This window comes from Ambystoma mexicanum, chromosome 3p, assembly GCF_040938575.1.
Source record: "Ambystoma mexicanum isolate Mex_15411 chromosome 3p, UKY_AmexF1_1, whole genome shotgun sequence".
NCBI lineage: Eukaryota > Metazoa > Chordata > Amphibia > Caudata > Ambystomatidae > Ambystoma > Ambystoma mexicanum.
In genome coordinates, this window is record NC_090925.1 from 903386633 (window position 1) to 903413268 (window position 26636).

At 44.1% G+C, this 26636-nt stretch overlaps 1 protein-coding gene across 4 annotated transcripts in view; it reads left to right on the forward strand.

Annotated features, from left to right (window-relative positions):
- The window catches only part of CBFA2T2 (CBFA2/RUNX1 partner transcriptional co-repressor 2), a 462052-nt gene that overhangs the window by 116488 nt on the left and 318928 nt on the right, over positions 1 to 26636 (forward strand). Inside the window, exons 1-2 of one of the 4 annotated variants that reach the window (XM_069652142.1) lie at positions 16431 to 16821; positions 23570 to 23626. The gene's annotated coding sequence lies outside the window, so the exon portion shown is untranslated. Of the gene's footprint in view, positions 1 to 16430; positions 16822 to 23349; positions 23458 to 23569; positions 23627 to 26636 lie in introns of those variants that run through there. The other 3 variants (XM_069652144.1, XM_069652143.1, XM_069652145.1) reach the window with 3 other exon arrangements.

Here is a 26636-nt window from a genome sequence, read left to right on the forward strand (position 1 = left end):
AGAGTCATGTGATTTGTCCTTGTACTCCCTCTTTGTCATTGTTAGATTCTGTACGATCTTGGACTAGCAATCATTCTGATCAATTACGGGATTGGGACCCCGTTTATTCTGATGGTTTGCCTTTCGTGCATGAACGTCTGTTTCTTCCCACACCTGACACTCGTAACTTGGCCCTTGAGTGGTCTCATGATGCTCCCTTCAATGCCCATCCCGGTCAAGAGCGCACTTTGGAACTCCTAAAGCGCTGGTGTTGGTGGCCCTCTATGAAGCGTGATGTGGAAGGCTATGTCAATTCATGCACTGTTTGTGCTCAGGCCAAACATCGAAGAGGACAACCGGTTGGGCTACTGCTTCCGCTTCCGGTACCTCCACGACCTTGGCATACACTGACAATGGATTTTGTAACCGATCTCCCCAAGGTACGAGGCTTTGACACCATCTGGGTGGTGGTAGACACGTTCACAAAAATGGCTCGTTTTGTTCCTTGTAAGGGTATCCCTTCGGCCCCGATCTTGGCAGACTTGTTTTTTCAGCATGTGTTCGTGTTATTTGGACTTCCTTCGGTCATTGTATCCGATCGAGGGTCACAGTTCACTTCTCGTTTTTGGAGGTCTCTGACTAAATTATTGGGCGTCGATACCAGGTATTCTTCGGCTTATCATCCTGAGACCGATGGGCAGACCGAAAGGACGAATCAATCCATGGAGCAATATTTTCGTTGTCTTATATTGCAAATACAGACCTCGTGGTTACCCGTTTTACGGCTTGCTGAGTTTGCATACAACAACGCGGCTCATTCTGCTATTGGCTTTTCTCCCTTCTACGCCCTCTACGGTCAACACCCCAAGGTCTTGCCTGTCCCTGGTTCTTCTATGTCTTCGAATCCTGCGGCCAAGGCTTGTCTTAGGGATCTGTCTACTGTTCATGCTAGTACTGTGGTCCATCTCACTGAAGCAAAGGCTTCTATGAAGGCTTGTGTTGATGGCAAACGTCTGGATGCTCCTCCCCTGGTGGTGGGTTCTAGGGTGTGGTTGTCTTCGCGTCACCTTCGCCTAGTGGGTTGCCAGAAGCTGCTACCTCGTTTCGTTGGCCCGTTTGTGGTCTCTCATGTTGTGAATCCGGTGGCTTTTCGTCTAGTTCTCCCGAGTTCTTGGCGTATCCATCCTGTGTTTCATGTCTCTCTCCTCAAGCCTTGTCCTGATTCTTCCCGCCTCCGACCCCCTGCTGCTCCGGTGTCCCTGGCCTCTCCTGATGTTTTTGAGGTGTCGGCCATTTTGGGTTCCCGTTGGTGTAGGGGTAGGCTCCAGTACTTAGTGGATTGGAAGGGTTACGGACTGGAGGAACGGTCTTGGGTTTCTGCCCTGGATCTTGATGCCCCTCGGTTGGTAGCTCGCTTCCATAGGGATCATCCGTCCTGCCCACGGGGTCGTGGGCCGTTGGGGGGGGGGCTATGTTAGGCGATCCCCACAGTCCACTGCACATCAGGACACTTCCACTGCACACCTGAATACTGCTCACATTTCCCCAACACCAGGGTTCGAGGCTCATGTGATTCGGTTAACCCAAAGGACCGAAAGTTCCGTACCAGATATGGTGTACGGTCTCGATTGCAACCTTTCTTGCACTGGCAGTTGCCTTGGAGAGCATACAGAAGGGGCGGCGTTACGTCTCCACGCCGATCACGTGATCCAGAGTTGCGTTCCTCACGGGATCTTGTTGGACGTCACATGATCCAGAAACGCAAAGTATAAAAGGCTTGAGAGACGGAACACTCATTGCTTCTCAGCTGTCTTCAGACCCTGTTTGGCGCTACGTGTTTTGGCTCTTTTTGTTACTTTGACTTCGGAACTCTATCTTGGACTCTCTTGGATACCCCTTTGTACTTTTGCTTGGAACTGTATACCTGTTGCTGGATTTCGGATACGACCCTGACCTGCCTTTGGATTATCCCTTGTTACCTTGTTGAACTCCTACACTATTTCCCTCCTGGGATTCAAGTTACGCCTTCAGTTCTACAGGTGGTCCATCCTGCATCCACACTATACTGAGGTCCCCCTGTTTCCAGGGACCGCATCATCTGAGTCTCGAACCTCCCTTCTAGGTTTCCTGGGTTTCCTAAACACCAGTTAGGTAAGACTATTTAGATTCATTGATTACTGTGATATATATATTGTAATTGCCTGGTACTTAACCTCGTTCCTTTTTGATAGCAGCATCGGTGTTCAAGAGGTTCCGTGGATCCGGGAAGTAACATCTCCCACCTGTGGCCCGAAGGTCGCACAGCGGGTTTCTTTTAGTTCCCCTGTGCGTCACTTGAGGACGGAGGTTTCAACGGTCTACACGACACTCAAGTCAGAACAGGCAGATCGTTTAACCGGTACTGCTTTGTGTGGAAAATCAGAAAACATAATATGGCTAAGTCTTGGTCCTGCTAAATCTAGAAAAAGAGTTCTGAAATCATATGAGGACATAGAAACAATTGCCAGAAATGATCCCAACAGCCGAGACATTTTAAAAAACAATTTACTGGACACATACTATCCGAAAAGGAGTACCACTTTGGAAACCATGTGTTATACCACATAGCTCAAAACTTTGCATACAAAAATAATATAAAACCCGATGAAAGCAAAGGTAGATATAGAGTGACAGATTGTGAAAGCAGCTTAGTGAAACCTACCAAACAAAACTTAATTAATCATGTCAAATTGTCATTAAAAACTCCTCAACAGAAAGAACTATATTACATGTCCCTGCTACAACTTTTTAAACCATGGCGAAAAGAGGAAGAGATACTAGATAACTATGACTGCTATGAAGATGCTTTCAAAGCAAATGAAAGCACTATCACTGATGTGAACTTTACCCAGTGCAAAACAATGTTGCATAATGAACAGCAACACGAAGAAGAACTTCAGGCCCAACGATATAAGGACACTTCCGACAGTAGTCAACCTTCTGTAACAGGAAGCCAAGAACCACTAGGACAGCCACTAATAGTAAATGGGGCAGAATTAGCTATGACAGAAGTGGAAAACTGTAAGAATTTCAATCACTAACCTGATGGTGCAGCAATCAACGAGGCACTTGGGGAGCCCCCTAGGGACCCTGACACCTCCCCTCTCATGGAAAGGAAAAAGGGGTTGCGTGAGGGATACCAGGGAAACCCTCCTGGGGGAGAAAACCCTGCCGGAACGAAGATGTAGCAGGATAGATCCAGTCGTCCTCGGTATGCCGCGCTTCAACGCAGGAAGGATTCTATTTGCGGGACTCTGACTGCTTCTGTACTCTAATGAAACAAACAGGGTATGAGCTGAAGTATAGTCATAGACAAATCAGACAGAAGTGAGAAAGGAGCAGTAACCAGCGTGTTGGAAGGGAGTGACTAACGAAGAGTCTTGAGGAGTCTCGGATGTCGGAAGTGGGAGACTGGATAAGGACACAAGTCTGTAGGTAGGTAGAGAGAGAAGGTAAGTTTAAAGGTGAGGATGTAGGTAAAATGCACCCTAGCTGCAAATTTACAGAGCATCTGGGGAGAGAAGCGACGTGTTGAGCTGTGGTTCCGCTGCACCATATCCGGGATCCCTGGAACAGCGTGGTGACGTCAGAGGACGTCTGACTGAAGACGGAAACACTGCACCGCTACCCATAGTAACAGGAGCCATGCTGGGAGAGGGAAACAAAGACATAGTCCAAAATCTCCAGCGCCGCCAAAGGGAGCCGCGGCGCCAGCGAGACATGACAAAAACACCATGTGTCACTATGAAGAAAATGTAGAAGACTGAACTGTACTACAAGCAAAACTTAACAAAGATCAGTGCACCATTTTTGAAGAAGTAACAAAAGAAATTGCACATGGTATACAACTCGAAAATATAGTATGTACCTGCCAAAATTACAAACCTATACTGCTGTACGTCAGTGGTGAAGCTGGATCAGGAAAAACATTCTTAATCAAAATCATCAGCAAGTTCCTTCAACAATTGACAAACAACAAACTGTCAGCTGTTGTAACTGCCCCCACAGATTTAGCTGCCTACAACATAGGCAGTGTCACTTTACACCGATTAACATTCCTTCCAGTAGAACACCAAAACAAATTAGACTATAAAAAACTTTCTGCAGAAGCTTCAATGGAACTACGCAGAGTATTAAAACAAATGAAAATGCTACTAATAGATGAAGTGAGCATGGTCTCCAACCTAATGTTGATTTTGATTCACCTCAGATTGCAAGAAGTACTTAAAGTAAACTACGAAGAACTCTTTGCAGGGAAACACATTATCGTTTTTGGAGATCTTCTACAATTGACACCAGTGAAAGGTGAACCTATTTTTAAAACCGTAGGACACAAACTCTGCCATACACCTGTTGGCAGCATAGGAAATGTGAACCTTTGGCAACATTTCCAATACAGAGAATTAACAAAAAACATGCGTCAATCTGCAGATCTCACTTATGCCAACATTTTTTAAAGTATTAGAGTTGGTGTATTATCACAAGAAGCTCAAGCAATATTGAAAAACCGGCACATTCATGCACTATTTGGCGATAACGCATGTGCTACTGATGTTATGGAACAATTAGCGCACAAAAATGTCAATTGTATGGCCTTAATGCCAACTCTTGCAAGCTGTTTCAAATTCAATGAAACAACGTTAAAAAAAGAAATGCAACCAATAATGGAAATTTTCTCCACAGATAAACTAGACATACATGGTATGACACTACCAATGTGTGAGCAAGCCACAACAAGACTAAACACCTTAGAAAATTCAATCTCCAACACAGCTGGGTTGGAAAAAATATTAAAATTATCCTTAAATTGTAGAGTAATGCTTAAACATAACCTTGACGTGGAGCAAGGGCTAGTTAATGGGGCACTGGGTACAGTTGTTGGCTTTCAAATATACCCACGTGACAACAACATTCAGTTTGTCAATATTTGCTTTGACAAACTTTCAGAAGTGAAAAGGATAGGGCGCTCAACTGCTCCGATTCCTTCTCTTCAAAGACATGTATGTACGTGGAGAACAATTTTCTCTAACTCTTGCATATGCAGTCACCATTCATAAATCCCAAGGTCTTACCCTAGACAAAGCATTGATATATATAGGAAACACAGTCTTTAAAGAAGGCATGAGCTACGTAACACTATCACGCTTACGTACACCTGACGGTCTATTTCTAATCAACTTTGATGCAAGTAAACTGAACGCTGATATTCCTTGCATTTTAGAATACAATAGACTGCGTTCACTGTACACCCCCCATCTGAAATCCTATCGTGTTCCAGAAAAAGGAAAACGTGGTAAAAGAAAACTAATTCAAACAGAAATGCAACAGAATCTGACGGCAAATCCTTCAAAGAAAACAAAAAAAGCTGAAACTTCATCAATTACCACAAGCAAAGAAGAACCTATTAGGGAAAGTAAATCAGGTACTTCTTCAAAGAAGGAACAGAAACTCTGAAAAAATCACTCAGAGACAGAACTAGGTTGTCCATTGAAACTTTATAATGAAACTGGTGTAAGTTGCTATGCAAATGTAGCAATGAATATTCTATTTCAATTACCACCAATTGTTAACAATATTTACTTACACAGTACAGACTAATTGTGTTTGCAAATGTTAGTCCTTCATAGAAACGCAACACACAATCCTGACAACACGTATAGTGTTCACGGAATAAGACAAGAATTGGACTACTGTGCTGGAATGGTGAAATTCAATATAAACTCACAAGAAGATCCACAAGAATGTCTAATGTACTTACTACAAGTACTGGAAAACAAAAACATAGCTATGAATGAAATATTCCAGATTTCATACATGTGGAAACATACATGCACTCTCTGTAACAATGCGACACAGGAACAAATCCCAAATGAGTGATTTGTGTATGTATCCATACCTAAGTGTGAATCCATTCCATTTCAGCAACTTCTACAGAATGCAAACCATGGCAGATTATGTACTATGTGCAATTCAGATAATCGCTCCACCTTACTGATACAAACACATAGTAACTACATAATACTTATGCTTCTATGGTACAATGCATATGGTACCAAAAACAACTGCAAGCTGACTGGATTCACACGCTGTCAAGTGTCACTTGGTAAGAAAACCTTTACAACAATAGGTATAATCTACCACGCAGGAGCCACAACCAATGCAGGTCACTACACTGCATATATTAAAAAGAAATGTGGATGGGTCGAATGTAATGATAGTACCATTACTGTAAAGCAGAGATTGCCAGCTAATCTTACAAATGCGTATTTAATTTTCTTAAAGCCAAAATGTAATAACTAATCTGTACATCAACATTACCAAAAAGTTCAAATAAAAGACTAGAAACAGTTAGAATACGCCAACAGGTATCTAACTGCCCAAGAGTGTGTAACAACCACACAGATAAATGAATACCACAAATCCGTAACATAACATACACAGTTAGAATACGCCAACAGGTATCTAACTGTTTAAAAAATCTGCAACAAGCCAACATACATAACATTAATCAGAAACAACAATTAAACACTCAAAGGAAAAGAAGAAATAGTTTGTTGCATAGCAAAGAAAGGTTTTTTTTTAATCCGACAAGGATTTTTTTTTCCCCCAGACCCAAGGATTTGAAAAACAAATACAGAAACTGAGCAAAATGCACAGTACACTGGTTTGTAAACTAAATATGAGGTTTAAAAAAAGCTAAAATGTCTATTGTACAATGTAATAAGTCTTTATAAAATACAAACACTAACATGCTCTTTTCTTTTATCACAGAAATTAAAAAAGGATATTTCCGCCAAGTACTAAAGTCATGTAAGAAATATATGGAATCTCAACAAAGTAAACAGTAAGTATAATTTCACACATGTCATACATATTCAAATCTATACGTCTGATCTCTGACAGTAATATGGTTCAGTGGCTGTAGGCAAGGCCTAGAGTGTTGGATGTATAACCTGCCACCTACACCTTGCGGCCAAGCAACCAAGACTGTAGGTCCTACCCACAACCATCGCAGCATATCAAAACCATGGTGGCTTATAACTTCACTGCTTATAACTTTGGTCTTGGGTCTGCGGCCATGCACCTAAGACTCTAGGTTGTGCACACAACCACCGCACCACAGCACCCCCCATGCTGACTTATAACCTCAGTGCTTATAACTTCAGTCATGGCCATGCACCCAAGACTCTTGGTCCTGCCCACAACCACTGCAGCATATGATACCCATTGTGGCTTAAAACTTCACTACATATAAATTTGGTATTGGGTGCATGGCCTTTGGCCACGGACCGAAGACTCTAGGCCCTCCCCACAACCACCTGATCAATATGCGATACTACGGGTGTAGCTATTGCTGTGATATTCTGGGATTGTTCTGGCCAGGGTTTGGAGTCTTGGATGTATGGCCATAGATATTTGAAGCGATAAGTGTGCAGTATATAAAACCCATGTTGGCTTATAACTTCAGTGCTTATAACTTTGTTCTTGGGTGCATGGCCTTCGGCCTTGCACCCAAGACTCTAGGTCCTGGCCACAACAACCACAGCATATCGCCCCCATTGTGGCTTGTAACTTCACTACGTATAGATTTGGTCTTGGGTACATGGCCTTCACTCTAGGCCCTCCCCACAACCACCTGATTGATATTTGATACTACGCATGTATCTATAGCTGTGATATGCTGCAGTGGTTGTTGGTAGAGCCTAGAGTCTTGGATGTAAGGCCATAGACATTTGAGTGTATGGGTGTGCAGTATATAAAACCCATAGTGGCTTATAACTCCAGTGCTTATAACTTTGTTCGTGGGTGCATCGGCCATGCACCCAAGACTTTAGGCCCTGGCTACAACCACCGCAGCATATCACACCCATGGCGCCGTATAAATCAATAGCACACCCATAGAATTATTTTTTTTAACTACAGCATGTACTCAATTTTAATGTTCACTAACACCACGCGTGTCCTTAGAACAGTTTCAAGTTGCCTGCACACACCACGGACTGAAGTACTATCCTTATGATACCCCTCATTTTCAGTACTTACAAACATCCCGGACAAGGCGGGCATATGGAATACATCATTAACGCCTGCCGCCTAAACAAATACAGTATTTCACCCATCTCTTACTCTCTGACCCTCCCCACGCACTCTGACACACCAAAACAGTTTCCGAAAAACAGCATTTCGCCTCTGGTCGCCGCCGCGCTGATGGCAGATCCAAGATGTCGGGCGCATCCAAACAATCTGATGCACATCACGCCTCACTCCAGCCAATTGGCGGACACGTTGCGTGTCTGCGGTCCTGACGCCAGCCCCTTAGCCAATCGTTATCTTGTCCGCTGAGCAAACAGGGAAGTGTGACCGCGGAGCAGACATAGATATCACTCATTTTTTTAGACCTACTTTTTGGTCGTTTTAAAGAAAACTACTGGATGGATTGGCACCAAATTTACAAAAGCACACTTTCGGGACCAAGCCCATGCCCCTGCCGCAAATTTTGTGAAAATCCATCCAGCGGTTTGGCCTGTAGGCGCGCGCATAGTTTTCCCCCATTCAGTCTATGGGAAAAAAAGACGTTTTGGGACCCACCCTATAACTTTCCCCCCCCAGACCAAACATCACCAAACTTTGCAAAAGAATTCAGAGTGGCCCATATACTTTTTTTGCAAAGTTTGGTGAGGATTCGTCCTTGGGGAGCGGAGTTATAAGCCACCCAAAAAGTGCTCTTCCTATGGAAACAGCAACTTAACTGTGGCCGTGTAATATATATATATATATTCACTAAAAAAACATTGTTAAGGAGACATTATGGTTAAGTTGCGCTACTAAAAACCTGTGAAATTCACAAAAAAAACTTTATAAACGTGACATTATGGTTCGAAGTAAAACCGAAAAACCCTTGAAATTCGCCAGTTATGGTAGGCTAAGCAACCATAACTGGCCGCACCACTGTGCATTACTAACACTAACACCCAGGACATCAAAGATGACATCACAAATGTCATTGATGACATCATTGAGTTTATTTTACTCAATTTCACAGGTTTTCAGTACAGCAACTTACCCATACCGTCCCTTTTGCAAAGTTATTTTGCTAAAGATGATCGGTTTATAGAAGTGGCACGTAACCATAATGTAAAGTAACTTCTGACTTATTTACACACCTTGCGGAGAATACCACATGACAATATGCTGGTGTACAGCACGGTAACGTGTCCCAGAATCCGTAAAAACTTAACAGCAAGATGTTTGCCTCGTGGACAGTGTGGAAACAGATTTTATATTGATGTAGGAATGTCCACCTGCAACATTTGCCTTGCACAGAGCCAACACGTATTGGTAGTCAGCCATTAACAATGTAGTACACATTACATAGTTTTAGCAAAAGTTCTAGTTATCTGAAAATAAAAACAGCTAAGTCCATCCCTCCTCCCCAAGAAACAGCAGCACTGCTGTAATGAAGGAGCATGACAAACACTGCCCCAACCTTAGAAATAACAAACGCATAATATTTTTGCACCGTCCACCCACCCCCCATAATCACTGTTTGATGCCTCTTTCATCATTTCCGTTCGCAAATGGCCTTATTAGCTGTCCTACCAAAAAAGAAAGCCATCCGTTAACAAAGTAAATGTTGCGTTAAGAACCACCTTTCACAGTGTAAATATATCAAAAAATAACATACACTCCATGTACTTTATATTTCTCAGTAAAGGACATAGATGCAATAAGATTTGTCAGTAATAGTATAGATGTGCAAAGCATTAACGTGTGTTACTGAAAAATAGGATTTCTGGTTATAATCCGGCCTGCCTGCGGCGGGCCGGATTGCAAAACAAAATCCTTTTTCAAGATGGCCTCCATCGAAAGGAAAGGTGGTTGTTCCATATATTGCCCCTCTTCGCTTTCCATGACAGCCTCCAAAAAGCAAAAGTACGTGCCGAGATGCAGAACCTGTACATAAACATACAGCGACATACAACGTGGTACCTTACATTTTGAAACGATACACTGGATTTTAAAAGAAAACGTTAACATTTAAGAATTTGTAGAGTGGTTTAATTTAACAAACAACTGTCAGAGACCATCCGACTAATCCCAGTTTCAATTAAATTGTAACAATGGTTCTAAGGGCGACATTGAAAATGTTCATGGTGAGACACACGCAGTTATTTTCGCACACACAAAGTATGCGTTTCTGTTAAAGCACCCGCTTTGTTTGCACCGGACGGCGCCATGACCGTTGCCCTACACCACCATAAATGATGTTAAATTACTCCTAATGAATAGTTCAGCGTAGGGACAGAGGGGGCCTGGCCGGTCATCCCACAACATTGTAAAGGACAGGTGTCATGATGCCTACCCCCGGAGCACCAGGCCAGACCCAGCACCCCCGGGAGCAGGCATCACGCCCCCGGGTAAAAGCCCAGCGGCCCTTTATAGGGGCTCTTTGGACTCTGTCCTGGCGCCGTTGGTGCCAGGCTCATATTGGACATCAGTCCTGGCGCCATAAGCGCCAGGCTCATAAGGGGAAGTGTTTGGTGCACTTACCTGAAGCAGACCATGCTGCACACTCACCTGATGCAGACCATGCTGCATGAAGAACCAAGCCAAATGAGGCTTAGGAGGAACTATTTTTCTGATGGAACTATTTTGTTACTTGGGTGGGGCTGTGGAAGAATACTCACCTGGAACTTCTTCCAAAGCTATTTAAGCCACGCCCGGACAGCCACACGTGCTTTGCGTTGTTCTGCATCCCAGCAGCTGAACGCTCTCCGTGTCTGCTCCTGCACCTGGACTCCAGCCACGCCCGCCTCGAACCTGGAACACCTGTAAGGGAATAAGGGAAGAGAAAGGTGAAAACCAAGAACTTATTCAACCTTCTTACCTGCATCCAGAATCTTCACGCCAGCATTCCTGAAGGAAGACTTCATTTAAAAGCACCGCGTTGCTCGCTGCAGCGCCGTGCTTCACTCACCTGTTCCCGAGACGCCGCCCGGCTCCATTGTGGCTCTCAGCACCGGTCGCCACATCTCTGCACCTAGGGGAGAGAAGAAGAGACAAAAGGTGAGCAAGGGAACAAAACAGGAAAGCCGAATTTTCAGCCATATTACTTACCGGCTTTTCTTGGTGAACCATTCCACATCTCGGGTCGGTGCCGCATCTTTGGCAGGTACCGCACCCCGGCCCCTAAGGGGAAAGGACATTTTCAGCCATTTTACTTACCGGCTTTTCTTGGTGAATCATTCCACATCTCGGGTCGGCGCCGCATCTTTGGCAGGTACCGCACCCCGGCCCCTATGGGGAAAGGACAAAAGACATTACTGGGGAATTATAAAGACATTTAGAGGGGTCGCCCTCATCACTAACTCACCATATTTTACCACCGGCAATTTAACCCCTCAATGCATCGCTTTTGTTCTGCACCTGAAATAAAGGTCAGGAAAGACAACATAAAAGGAGGCTCACTTGAACTTTTGCATCTTCATACTTACGGCGTATTACTCAGAAAAGTCAAGTGAATGTGCCAGCGCCATTCTGAAAACCAGTGAAGTAACTGGACGAACGCGCGCCACTGCACCAGAAGCAGGATGGAGAGTTCATCCTTCCAAACCATAAGGTGAGCTTAAACCGGGGGTATTGGAGGAATCAGAGAAGAACGAAGGGGGGAACGGGGGAGCAAGCACACTATTCGGCAGACAGTTAATCCCCTTTCTCATCTGCAGAAGGATAATCCTACGGGCCCGACAAGCAAGATTTGGGGGTCGTGTTCAATCGGTGGTCCGAATTCTGCGCATCACGTTTGAAGAGGCCACAGCAACCCAGACCAGACCAGCGCCTCCGTGGGAGCCAGGTGAGCGTTACAGAACTCGAAGACTTCCTACAAATTCCCACCCAGGCGCTATGGAAACTTCTGAGACTGACCAGTTGGCCCAACTACTGGGGGAATTACGGGCCGAAGTACACGCCGCTCGTCAAGAAACTAATGCTCTCAGGAGGGAAGTGATTGTAACAAAGGAAAGAGCTGATGACCTGGCTAGACAGCTTTTGCAAGGTCAAGCTGGACAAACCCCTTTACCCGGTTCCGGAGGGAACCCCGCTCCTGTGCTTTCCAGTAACCCGGTGCAGATAAATCTACCTGGAAACATGCCGCTGGCCCCACCCGAACGCTTTGCTGGGGACCCCAAACGATTCGCCGTATTCATGAATCAGTGTCGTTTGCATTTCCTGTGCAGACCTGGGGCCTTCCCTAATGACCAGACCAAGGTAGCCTTTGTATTGTCATATCTCAGCGGCAGTGCTGCCGATTGGTCAGTTCCACTGGTAACTCAAGATGACCCGATTCTCTGTGATTTTCAAGGATTTCAAGCAAGCATGGAAAGGTTATTTGCTCGTCACTCCCAGGGGCATGCTCTAGATGACGAACTTCTATCTCTGCGACAGGGCAATCAAGACCTCCTTTCCTACATTGCAACCTTTAATAGACTAATTGTGGAAACTGGGTGGCCAGAAGATAAAAGAATCACGTTATTTTATCGAGGTCTACGCAGAGAACTTAAAGATGTCCTGGCCCAAGTTGTAAATCCGCCCCAAGAATGCTCAGAATATATAGACTTAGTTGTCCAATTGGATCACAGACTGCAAAACAGAAAAGCTGATCGGTCCAAGTTTGAGACCCGGGTGTTAGTCAAGACCCACAATAACCTCAAGGGGGCTGAAGCCTTTGAGCCAATGCAAATCGGAGGAGTTAAAGGACCTTTAACGCAAAAGGAACGTGAAAGAAGACGCCAGATGCACTTATGTCTTTATTGTGGATCCTCTGGACACTTTCTACGAGATTGCCCGGCAAGGCCGCCCAGGAAGGTGGTAGGAGCCGCTGATAAAATCCATGAAACCTCTGTATCGGGAAACGACCCCGCCCGACAAGCCTAGGGGTCCGCTTGCCGAGCTTGAAAACGAACTCTCAGACCTCGCATTTCACTGTGCCAATGGTCCTCGTAGATCCGGAACAGCCTAAGCGGTTGCATGCAATAAAGGCATACATCGATAGTGGGGCTATAGGAAACTACGTGGATCGTGAATTGGTCTCCAGGATTAACCTTCCCTTGCGTCTTAAAACCAGCAAAGATGTCATCACCACAGTTGATGGAACCGAAATTGCCTCGGGACCGGTAACACATTCCACAGCTGAGGTGACACTTGTAGGTCCGGACGGCCATCGGGAGGCAGTTGTGTTTGATGTAATCAAGGCTCCACAGTTTCAGGTTATTCTCGGAATCCCTTGGTTAGAGACACATAATCCTCGAATTGATTGGCGAGCGAAGAGAATAACCTTTCCGGAGTGTGCACGAACCTGCTACCCAGAAAATCTGAAGGTCAGTCTAGCATCAGTAACCTCTGTCTCCATGCAACTACCTCCGGAATACCAAGACTTTCAGGACGTCTTCCATAAAGGAACAGGCCAACACTTTACATCCTCACAGATCGTACGATTGCCAAATCGATCTGGTGCCCGGTGCACAACCCCCTTGTAGCAGGATTTATGCCCTTACTGAGCCAGAGAATCTGCATTTGAGACAATATTTAGACCAATACCTAGCCAATGGTTTCATTCGCCCGTCAAAGTCTCTGGCATCCTCGGCTTTGTTCTTCGTGCCAAAAAAATAAGGCGACCTTAGAACATGTATCGATTACCGCGCATTGAACCAGATAACTGTTAAAAATCGTTACCCTCTGCCTTTGATCCCTGAACTCCTTGACCAAGTGAAGGACGCTTGCATATACACCAAGTTAGATGTCCGGGGGGCTTATCATCTGGTACGAGTAAAAGAAGGCGACAAATGGAAAACGGTACAAAATATGGACTATTCGAATACCAGGTGATGCCTTTCGGGTTGTGCAACGCGCCTGCTGCCTGCCCAACAGGCAGCCGGTCACGAGCAGTTGCATCTGGCTTTCAAAGAAGCCGTCACTCAGCATCTGGAAACCATGGCCCGCACAGTACGGCAAGATGTAGGCAAAAAATGTAAGAGAAAATCTGTGTCAATACCCAACCTTTAGGAAAAAATTCCCAAAAAGACACAAAGATTGTGGAAAGTAGTACACAAATGGAAGTGGACAAACATGACATTTTAAGGAAATATTAGCATTGACCATGGGTACATATAGTGACAGCCTACAAACGACGAGAATCAGCACTCGCTGTAAGGGTTAAAAAAAAGGGCAACTACACAGTGAGATGGTAATTCAGTTATGAAGCCTACATGAATGGACAAGCAAGAAAAAATTACATGTCTTGATGTTACACAAGACCAAAAGAACATGCAAACTGATACACAAAGCTATGTGGGCAAGCATAACATTTCAAAGAAGAAGAAATAACGGTCAACAAGGGTGACTCTAGTCATAGCCTGCAAACGCGGACAATGTGCACTCTCTGTTATTGGAGGAAAATTACAACTGCGCAAAAAGATAATACTTCAGTTACATTGTCACAATTAGTGTTTGGTAATTTAAAATTAAAACGGGGTCGGTGTAGAGTTGTCAAAATTGAACTTACATGATCTTGACAGCCTCCATTGTTTTTGGCAAAGTCAGATAGCAATGTGTTTGCATCAAAGAATGTTCGTGAACTGATATTTCATGTTCCTTACAAACGTTTTTAAAACATAACCTTATCAAATGGTATTTTTTTCCAAGCTTTCATTCCTTGCATAGCTTTTGAAGTTTCCCTTTCGCTCAAGGTCAAAAAACAATAGCCTTTATTGATTGACTTGGATGCGTGGGCGTACTGAGCTCGCAACCAAAAGAGCAAATCACTGGCCTTCACTAAGAAGGCAAATACATTCTCACTTTGCAACAACATATGAGAATCCAATCATGAGAACCGCTACTACCATATGCCTCCAGAACCACTGTTTCCATCAAACACTGCAGGTGGCGGCCTCAGATTTCAAAACGTAGGACGCCAGTCCGACTTCAATATTAATATGAAAACATTGTAGCACAGATGCAGGCATTGGTCGCAGTACATTGAGCACCAACTTCCACTTTACCGTATGAATTTGGTGGCAAGAAAACACCACTTTTTGAGTTTGCGCTGCCACATTCTATGCCAACCTAATTAAAGCTCACCTTCGGAAACAGTATTTCATAAGAATAACAAGTGCATTGGTGTCTTGTTTTGTATGTGTTACCGGCGATGTCCGTGTACACCAAAACATGAACAAAAGATGGCGGAGGCAGCGAAGAAATCTGACGCACTTCACACTGTTCCACAACCAATCAGTGAAAGCACCACATGTCCGCGGACATGACACTACGGATTAGCCAATCGATTTCTTGTCCGTGGAGCGAACAGGGAAGTGTGACCACGGAGCGGACATAGATATCACTAATTTTTTCAGACCTACTTTTTGGTCGTTTTAAAGGAAACTATTGGACGGATTGTCACCAAATTTACAAAAGCACGCTTTCGGGACCAAGCCCCTGCCGCAAATTTGGTGAAAATCCGTCTAGCGGTTTGGCCTGTAGGCGTGCGCAGTTTTTCCACCATTCCGTCTATGGGAAAAAAAGACGTTTTGGGACTATAAATTTTCCCCACCTGGACCAAACATCACCAAACTTTGCAAAAAGATTCAGAGTAGCCCATATACTTTTTTTTGCAAAGTTTGGAGAGGATCCGTCCAGGGGGAGCGGAGTTATAGGCCGCCCAAAAAGTGCTCTTCCTATGGAAACAGCAACTTAATCATAACTGCGGTGGCCGTGTAATTTATATATATCCATACACACTGCCCAAGTACACGGATTCAGAGCAAAGTGTTTGAAAGAGTATCCGTTCATTATGTAAGCATGGGATTACGACATTAGTTTTTCAAGGCAATGTTTCCAAGCTCAGAGGCGTTTTCGGTGGTGAGGTACTTTAAGCGTTTTTTGGGCTCGAGTTGCATACTGCATGCGCACCGGTCCGCCCATTACTAAGGAAGAACTGTAATACTACAGATACCTGTCCGTGCCAACCAAATAACCGCAAAACCAGGGGGGCGCTGAGAAGCTGTAGCTAATTATACCCATATGTTTATGAATATGATTAAGACATATACTATGGAAAAACGTGCATCTTGTGTCATGCAGGGGGTGCAGGTCACCTCTGTATCCACTGACTACTGCCTCTGCAACAAGGCAACACGATAGGATGAGACGCCCATAACGCAATATACTACTGAATTGTGAAGAGCAGGAGGGGCGGGTGTTCGCAACTCTCTGGAGTCCCATCTCACCTAGCAGCCGCCTAGGAACACTTCCCTTGCCTTCAACCGGCCGTTCAGGGGGCGGGCGAAGATGGGGCAGTCCAAGAGAGGAGGAGCGGAGGGGGGTGGGTTTTGAAAGAGCTCCTGCAGGGATAGAAGGGGAGGGGCGTGGGAAAGAGGCCCAGCTGGCAGTGAGAAACTGTGTGGAGGGGGTCTGAGAGGGCCCAACAGGCAGAATTGGGTGAAACGTGAGGGAGCAGGGGCGTGTGAATGGCTTCTCACCGAGCATGGAGGATCCAACGGGCAGAGCTGAGTGTTTTTCGGCGCCATTCGCCTAAAAACTCCTCCAAGGCTCCGACGCTGTGAGGCTGAAGTCTCTGGAGATGCTTTTTCGCTAACACTGAGGTCCCGGGAGCGCCTTTTCCGACATTGATGCCAGGAGCTGTGATTTCGCCGTCTTTGAGGATCTGGGAGAGGCGCCCTACACCGAAATTACAGACCACCACCAGCCCGCGGTTTTTATCGGAGGATTACTACTGTCAAAGAGCTATATGTGAGTACCTGACTGATTGGAACCCTTGGTTGGATCTGTGCCTTTTTGACCTCCCCCCCCCCCCCCCCCCCCCACGCCTTCACAGCGAGCCTCGCACTGTGTCCGAACCACGGATGCAGCGTGTGTTGCGATCTGATCGGTGCATAACTATTATGCAATGTCCGTAAAGCCAACGAGCAGTTTGTATTGAATGTTTGTGACACTTTCACGCGTGGCTGCAGCTTGTGCTCTGCAAAGCCTCACCGTGATTTGCCAGAGTGTAATTCCCTCGCCCACAACTTTCAGTACAATGTTGTCAGAAAGTAAGGCGCCATGTGGGTAAGCCCCTTTGTGCTCCGCCTCCACGCCATGCAGTGTGCTAGATATTCGTATTATCTTCGCTATTTATTTAGCGTTTTCAACGCCATTTACTTAGTTATATTCCATGTTATTAGATTTGCCACAATTTGGATTAATATATAATATTACCAGAAACGGAAACGTTCTCTTCTAGTCAAACCTTGTGCGCCTATCCCCACGAAGTGGGAGACCACAGTGCTTGTGCATCAGGGCGACGTGTATGAGTTAGATTTGGCTAGCCTGGGTGGTTGTGTGGTTGGTTCTGTGTTGCCAACATTGGATGAATCCATAATATTTCTCTTTGTTGAATGCACTGGTAGCACTTTACTCTGAAAATTAGGTAGGTCACTGTGAGATGGGGCGTGCAGTTACTTAGCGGCTGGCCCCTAATAAGACCGCTTGAGTCGTGTAGCGTACTTAACGTACACACCGTCGTTTTTATAGTGGACTGAAAACTGGCCACTTTATTAAGAGTCAACTTGGGTGGCGATTCAGCAATGCATACTCCCCTAGTGAACCAGGCTCTAAGCAGAACCCGTGGGTGCCCTCTGCCATTCCCTTGTTTTCTAACAGGTGAACCCATCACTTGGGTTATAAATTGCTTCTGTGTAACATGTCACTTCCGGTTCAGACCTTTGGGTGGCCCTCTGCCATTGCTGTGATTTCCAACCGGTGAACCCATCACTTATAAATTGCTTTTGGTTGTACACCCCACTTCCGGTTCAGACCTTTGGCGAAGCCTAGGCCACTGCAGTTGTGTCCTGAAGGGTGAAGTGCCCGCCCTGGTTCCTGCAGCCAACGGGTAATGCTTGCGGCTACCATCTGCAGCATGATTACGCCTCAGCTAGGATTGCCTAGTTACTTTGTCATGCTTTGGGGCTGGGCCCTCCAGCAACTTCACTGCCCCCACACTTTATCTTTGCAGATAGGTAATCGCCGCTCTATATTTATATACATCCATCTCTCAGGATTTCCTCAAAAAAAGAATCGTATATGGTCATGCCCTCCACCGATAGTTCAGACCACTGGAACTCCACCGTTGTCCTATTTAGCCTTCACTTGACCTGGACACTTGCCATGCCCCACTGGGTATTACCTCGGCCAGACTATTTATGGCGCTTATGGTCTTGTGCATCTGCCGCAGGAGTAAACCCCTCCCTGGCAGTGCAATTGCATCACCTCATAGGTGGATCACTAAAACGTATGAACTGGTGGCCATTCTTGTAAGTTTTTTTTTTACCAGCGTGCAACAGGGTGGCTCATTGCCTCCCTGAGACAAACCCTTCTTGTTCCCTTTAAACACACCATGCCACCTTACAACTTAAGGGAACTCCTCTCTGCACGTGCCACAAAAGAATGCCCAATGGCCCACCTTTTGCATCTGCTTGAAGTAATCAACACAATTAAAATCCCTATCCACTATTACAGCACGTGGTGTATTAAGACTTTCTGCTGTTTTAGGCCCAAATAAGTGCATCATTCCCCCCCTCGCCCACATTACTCCATCTCTGCCAGATTCTGCACCTTCATCAGATTCTGCCCCTTCAACAAACTCTGTCCGCGTTGTCTAAACTACGCCCATTTACTCCCCCATTTTGGCTCCATAACGTTATAAGGACATTTTTAAGGTTGCAGGGATTAGAAAGTTGTTGCTTCCTCTCTATTATTCAAGCCGGTCATCTTCTATGTCATGTTAGTTGAAAGAGTGTTTTCGGATCTCTGCTGCCCAAGATTTGGAGAAGGCAGTGAGTTATGCAGTTGAGTGCACTCAACATAATAGTTACAGCTAATTTTCAACTTTCGGTTGGGTCTGAAAACAAGTGAGAAGTTGGAACAAGGAATTTTTGTTTTAATGCTAAAATAGTTGAAGACGCAGTGAAGGCGAGAGCCCGAATAAAAGATTATAAATATGCCCTTTTTGTGGCCAAAAAACACTTCCTCCAAGAAGAAATTAAGCTAGCAGATAATCAGGCAAAAGCCCTGTTTAATGTAGTGGCAAGGTTCAGGAACCCAGAATGTATGGCAGTACCGACTGCCGACTTAAAGGAACAGGCAAATAAGTTAAATGATTTTTTTGAGAAAAAAAATCATTGACATTCGGAAAAGCATCACTGAATTGATAACTGTGGAAGAATGGGGAGAATCTGAAGGAGAGGGAGAAGCGGTAGAAAGCCAGGAAACCAAGGAGAACGTTCGCTTCCAACCCATTGAGAAGGAAGATATAGAAGCTTTAATACTTAAATTAAAACCCACTAAGGACTTGGCTTTTCCTCTACCAGCATGTACCACCGTTCGCTTAGCAGCCAACCTCGCCTCTTTTTAAACAACTTTTGTAAATAAATCCCTATCAGAGGGCTATGTTCCTTGCTCACTTAAGCGAGCGGTGGTAAAACCGCTATTAAAAAAGCCCAAGTTGGACCCCATGATACTAGAAAATTACCGTCCTGTGGCTAATCTATGCTGGCCCACTAAAATCCTTGAAAAAATTGTAACCAATTCCAGCAGTTCGTAGACAATAGAGGCATCCTGGAGGAACACCAATCAGGTTTTCGCCCGAATCATGGGACAGAGACTGCCTTACTGGCAGTCCAGGATGATCTACCAGAAGCCGCGGACAGAGGAAGCAACACAATATTGTTGATGCTCGATTTGTCGGCAGCATTCGACTCAACCACAAAATTATACTCCAACAGATTTGAAGTATAGGCAGGGCAGCTAAAGTTGTGGTGGATTGGTTTGATTCCTTCCTACAAGACAGATCTCAACAGGTGGCCCTGGGAGCCTTCCTCTCAGAGTTAATACAACTGAGATGTGGAGTCCCCCAAGACTCAGCGCTTTCATCTCTGATTTTCAACCTATATATTCGACCACTCTTTGACATCCTGAGGAAACACGGTCTACGTTTCCACTCTTATGCCGACGATACGCAGATCTATGTGGAGACAGATAATCTGCCGGAGGCATTTGAAAGGATAGACCGGTGTATGCAAGATGTCAAAAAATGGATGGCTTGCAACCAGTTACAGCTCAATGCAGCCAAAACGGAGGTAATCCTTTTCAGATCAGAGAACAAAAATAGAGGCAGTAACCCACATAGCTCCACAGATCTTAGGTGAAAACATCCCGTTCTCTAGGAAAGTAAAAAATCTTGGTTACATCCGGCAAGAAAACTTGGCCAGTGAAGTACAAGTTGGAAGCAAAAATAAAAGCAGTATATTATGCCCTGCGCCTGCTTAGGAACGTACTTCCTTTTTTAACACCCCAAGATCAGCCAGTGGTGGTGGGAGCCTTGGTAAATGCTCATCTTGACTATTGTAACAGTCTCATGACAGGGATTCCTATGAAACAAATGTCAAGACTACAAAAGGCCCAGAATGCGTCTGAGGTTAACTGCCCACCTGGGCAAAAGAGACCACGTTTCCACATCTCGGAAAGCATTCCACTGGCTGATGGTGGAGGACCGTATTAAATTCAAGGTGGCGTGTCTGGTCTATGAATGTTACCACAAACTTGCACCCAGATACCTGAACACGAGAATCCACCTGTATTACCCTACCAGAGACCTCAGTTCAGGAGACAAACTCCTGCTATGTGTCCCTTGGACAAAATACACCTCTAAAAGAGACAGGAGGTTCTCCGTGTTCGGCCCCAAGCTGTGGCATCGGCTGCCTTTTGGCATTCGTTCATGTGCTACACTGGCAACTTTCAGAAAAGAATTAAAAACATTCCTATTCAAATGAACTTAAGTAACCATGGTACCCCAAGCCTCCACAGCTAAATATATAACATATAGTGAACATCTGCGCCCGAATACAATTGCTTGCTTGGTGCGCGTTAGAAATGAATCAAAATCTGATTTCTCTCAAAAATTGCCTCCTGCCACTCTATAAGGAGCACCTAGATTGGTCAGTAATTTTAATGCAACATAACAACATTTCTACATCCGTTCTTGTCAAATTGTAAAGTTTACATATGAAATATATGCAGGTGGTACAGGCACATTTTATAAAAATGTTGAATAAAATGAACTCCACCCCATTCTCATAGTTACAACTCTGGTGTCAGCAGGGGGCAAAATGGAAATAACGCAAGTTCTGCTAGCCGATGTACCTCCAATCCCCTGTGCTGGAACCCCTTTACAAAAAAGGCAAAGTCACAAGTAAAGATTGGAAACTCTGCCTGGGCATAGACACCTCTTGAACATTCATGTGTGGAAAGCAACATTCCCCGTAGCTGCACAATGCAGGCAACTTTTATAACAAATTAAGTGGTTCGTAGTGATTCGACCCCTATTAGCCTCCAAGGGGCCTTAACGGCTACCAACACTTATTTTTTATCTTTAGATCTACAATTGAACGTTAATGTATCATGTTAATGATTATGCACAAAAAATAATTACATTATAATTGGTTCATAGATCACAAATGTTTGGAAGTTGTTCAAAATGTGAAATATTTGGGTGTCAAGATTAGTACAAAAAGAACCAATTGAAGTGATTTAGATATGTTAAAAAAGAAAACCAGATTAAACATGTCTGAGTTATCGGCTTTTGACGGGAAATTTGGTAGATTTTCGGTTATTAAGTTTTACCATCATAAATCAGTTCTGCGTCTGCTTTATGGGACTGAAACAAGTCTATTTTCAAACGAGTGTGACAGGGTAGAATCGATATTATGGAAAAGGCCTCTTTCTCCCAAAAGGGATCCCTATTGCAATTATTAGACACGAGATGGGTTTGATCTCAATGCATGCTTGTGCTGATTGGAAGATGATACAACTGCTGAGATCACTTTTGCAGCCTCCGGATAATTGTTTGTTTGAATTATGATCAGTGTTATTTTGTAACACATGCAAAGTGTTGATAGAATGGTTGCAGGGGTCCTTGAAGCTTCTGACTGAATACGATCTAGAAATTCAGACGCTTATGGCCTTTTCCATCAAGAGTAGAGTATATTTGAATTGGACTGGATCAAGAATAGAGCTTCAGCAATGAACTATCATCATCTGTTTTACCGTCTAAAGTACAAAGTGAGAGCTTTTAATGAGATGCCTTTTTTATCTTAACATCCTTCAAGGAATCATGTTTGAAACTGACCTTATTGCCTAGTAGAGAAGTTACTGGTGTTGGACAGGGAATTCATCGCTTGCTGTGTATTTGCAGGTTTTGTCTCTGCATGTACAAACAATTCGTCATCTTGTCACTGAATGTTCTTTTCTGTCTGAGTGTCATGATTTCCCAAAGAGTTCCTTGATTAAACCCATGTTTCCGTAGTTTATTATTGCTCTGTCATTTGAGAGAAGGTATTCCATTCAGATCCATATAGTAAGGCATGGGGAAATTGGTATTCCAAAATGGCCGCCTAGTGGTGTCAACCAGGAACTAATCTGTAGGTCTAGTCTTTTGCGACCTCTGTTACAAGTACTCATTTCCTGAGGAGACACGCGCTTCGCGTTGCTGACTGCCTTGCAGTTTGGACGCTCACCGCGGTCTCCGTAGAGTTCCAGTCAGAGTTTCCCTTGTCTCCCAATCTTCAGTCAGAATTTATTCATCCTGTCCTATAGTATCCTCTTCTGCTCACAGCCAGTAGTTTCCCTTATTTATTATCCCCTAGTTGCCGTGTCCTTATTTCTTGTCTGGAGTTTTCCTGTCAGAGTTTCGTGAAGAGTACTCCATAAACACACGCAAGTACCTGTTTTCAAGGCTTCCCCATGGGTTACCAGTGTTTGTTGTTATTTCGTTGCGAGTGTTTTTAGCAACGGATTAGTTACTGTGCTTTTCGCATATTGTGTTTATGCTTATATGCATTGTTCCGCGCTCCAATGTTTGAAACTCATTAGCTGTGCCAGGTTGTCGTCACACTGCCCGTAAATATTGCCAAGCTGCGTAGCTAGCTTCAACATTCATTTACTTCTTGTGACTCGCTATAGTGCAGGAAAGGGTATTCATCTCATTCCGCATTACACTCAGCTGGAAGTTGTTTAGTTGGTTCCCTTTCGAACAGCGCTGCACCACTTCTACGGAACAGAGTGTCATCTGAAATTCTGTTATTGCTCTCCAATTTGAAGGTATTGAGGCTTGCACAGTTTTTTCTATTTTTAGGAACCATCATAGTTTTATGTACTACCTTTCACAGCTAACACTCCTATTGGTTAGGACTTAATAGGAATTATTTTCTCCTTACCACTTAGTCGCCTTCTTATATAAGAAATCTTATTGCATCGAGACTACACCGTTTCTTCAGGACATGCGCCCCTGTATGAATGCAGGATGGAGGGCTCACTAAAAAAGAACCTTAGGTGAGCTTTTCCTGTTGTTGGTTATTATTCTTTTTTCAGTACTGGAGACTTATTTCAGAATAGGGAAGGAACATTATTAAGGAGGGTTGTTTTCTTGTCATCCTTTCTACAGGGATAGTGATTCACTGAAGTTCCAGGGAGTTCTTCTGGCGTTCCCGCAGATTGACAGGTGAGCGTTACACTGAGCCTCTTTTTAATCGTTTTGTCGCAGATAAATGTTTGTTTCATACTGAATGATTTTGGACAACGATTCTAAATAGTTGTGAGCCCTCTTTGGATAGATTAGTCTTAAACAAATGTACATTTCGAAATTCGTATTGCTTGGAATGAAATGTTTGTAGTATTCTACGGAATTAAATATTTTTATATTGTCTTAGTTTGGAAGACTGGATTTCTGTCAAAGGTTTTTAGTATATTGAATGTTATCTGTATTGTAATGAAGTATTTATATTCATGCTTGCTCATTTTTTTATTTTGCAAAGGGTTCTGTTTTTAACCATATGCAAATAAAATAAAAAGTATATACATCATTGCTGTCTGTGCAATTGTTCAAAATACCCAACACTTCAAGAGTAAAATTAATCAATAGATCTGGTGGTTTAGCACAATATTATCTTTGTGGGTGTGGTTTAGGCTATGGTTCTTACCAGCTTGCGTTTAAGGTAATTAAAAATGTTTGTTGACTCCGTAGAGTTGGTTGGTTTGTACAATACATGGCACCATTTTGAGTTTTGTGGATATAGCTGTCTTTTGAAGTACTGTTTCACAGTAAAAGTCCTACCTTCCATTTTAAAATATAATTAATGTCAAGATTATAAACATCATGCATTGTGTGACATACTTTGCAGTTGGTACTCCTGGTAGTACTGAACAGGCAGCAGAATGTCATCAAAGAAGCATAATAAACCCAGCCGGGATTTCATTGCCTGTTTTGGCACTGAACAGCTTCTGTTAAAATGGCTGGATGGATATCTTCATGGAAACAGCTGTAAAACTGTGAAAGTGGTGTACCTTTGGCACACTGTTTTTGTTCTCACTCTTCAGGTTTCTTGATGCACATTCAGATTTCCTCTTCACCGTTTTTACTTCTCTCTGATCAATTTCATGTTTGTATCTTTTGGGGGGCCACATACCTCTGAAATGTGGGGCGGGTGAGGGAAATGAGTGCTTGCTTCTGAACATCATTTTAGTGCCACCTGTGGGAACTCTGTGCTTCACCTAAGCATAGGCATGTGTTTAATATTGTAAAATGATGCATCATTTTAACCGTTACTTTTCTGGGGATAACACCAATTTTTGCATCGGGTTAAAAAAATGCAGGTTGTGTATTTGAATATAAATGTGATTAACACATGTATGTGTGTATTGATTAGAAAAAACTCCAAAGATAACGTGAAGTGTCATTGGTTTTATTGGTGCCGTTTGCCCTGTTTTGCATAACAAAGAGCATTTTGGGAAGATGAGAAGGACCGAAAAGCTTATCTGTCATAGCTTATATATGAATTTGTATGACTGAATCACTAAAGCATACTGGGTTTGGTACAAGTTTGCTCTTGTTTATATAAAAAAAAGTCACCCTAACAACAAAGCTTTTGTAAATACCAAGCATGTATACAAGTTTAACTTTAGGTGTCAGAGTGGAACGACTGCTAACAGCTCAGAATTAGTGTTGTGGAGCAGCCAGAGTTGGCTTTACATTAAAATAAACTGCATTAAAATGCTGCTCCTCTGGCATTCTGCCGCCCTAGGACTTGGCCTTGTTGTAAATACATCTATGCATGTCATACGTTATTTACACTGTAAGCAAAGAAAACCTCCTAATACACTTTTTAGCAAAGAAAATAAGCATCATAAATTCATTTCCTAGGAGGGGATGGGGGGGGGGGGGTCGAGGAAAAAAAAATAAACCTGGAACTGTACGAGATAATGGAAATATATATTGGTTGTTACCCTGTATGATGTACATTTTGGTAAAATTAATAAAAATAAAATAATACATTTCCCAGAAGGAAGCAATATCCTGTTCAAAAAGGGGTCCTCCAAGGTGCGTTTCGGCACCAACACGTTTTTCTATATTTATAAAGGGTGTGATTTATAAATTGCTCTCATTTCTGACTAATGCCCAGTAATTGAAATTCCACTTTTTCTTTTCGCAGATAATGCTGTTTTATTGTCCATAACTCTGGTTGGTTTTAGATTGACAGCTGATTACAAAACCACATCAATGTTTTCTACTAACATTAGAAAACCTTCAAAATGTCATTGCTTACTGATGGAATTGATATTGAGCAGGTTGAATCTTATCACGTGATTATTTAGGGATATGATTCATACGCATTTGCAAACGGAATAAACAAATTGAAAAATCCAATCTTGGTTTAGAAAGATACTTTTCAGACATTTCTAGGTTTCACATAGAGCTTGGAAATGGTTCTATTCCCCCCCCCCCCTCGGCCTTTGAAAATGTATAATGTTAGGTGGCGCTAGAGAGCCCGACCATTATGGCTGTGACTCCCGTTTCGCCTGGGGATATTGCCCCTGGTATCCTGCTCAATCCTGGGCATACACAGTGTATCGTTCAATGTATGTGTTCCTGTTGCTGGTGTGCATGTGCTGGGGGGCTTGAAGAAAGAATGGCAGCTTCCCGTCCAGTTAAATCCAGCTGTGGCCTTCTGGTGTTGCATGCCGCTGTGTGATGGCTCCATGAGGCCCCCGTGTAGCGGAGGATCTGCGTCGCTGGTGTCCGCACCAAGTGGAGGAGGAGCTGCCCGCAGGGGTTATACGGTCTCCTTGAAGGGCTGTGGAGGAGCAGCGCAGAGGGGACGTCAGAGATCCTGAGTGAGGACTGCTGCCCTGGCAGTTATTCTAGAGTCGGAGCAGGAGGATGAACAGCGATACTTGATTGGGGCACGGCAGTAGCAGTGCGGACGGTGACTTGGATGTCGCTCCTTCCTGGATGGCACTGGCTGGCGTGATTATGATTGCAGCCCGTGGGCCCTGCGGTTTTGGTCCATGCCGTGGGGCTCTCGCAGTCACTTTGAATACTGGATAACTGCACCAACCACGTGGCAGTTACTGTTGCATTACTGCAGTGAGACATTGACTACGCATATAAGGGAGAAGGACCCACTGGCTGCCAGGAACAGGCAACTGTGGAGGGCTGCAGCAGAGTGCTGGTG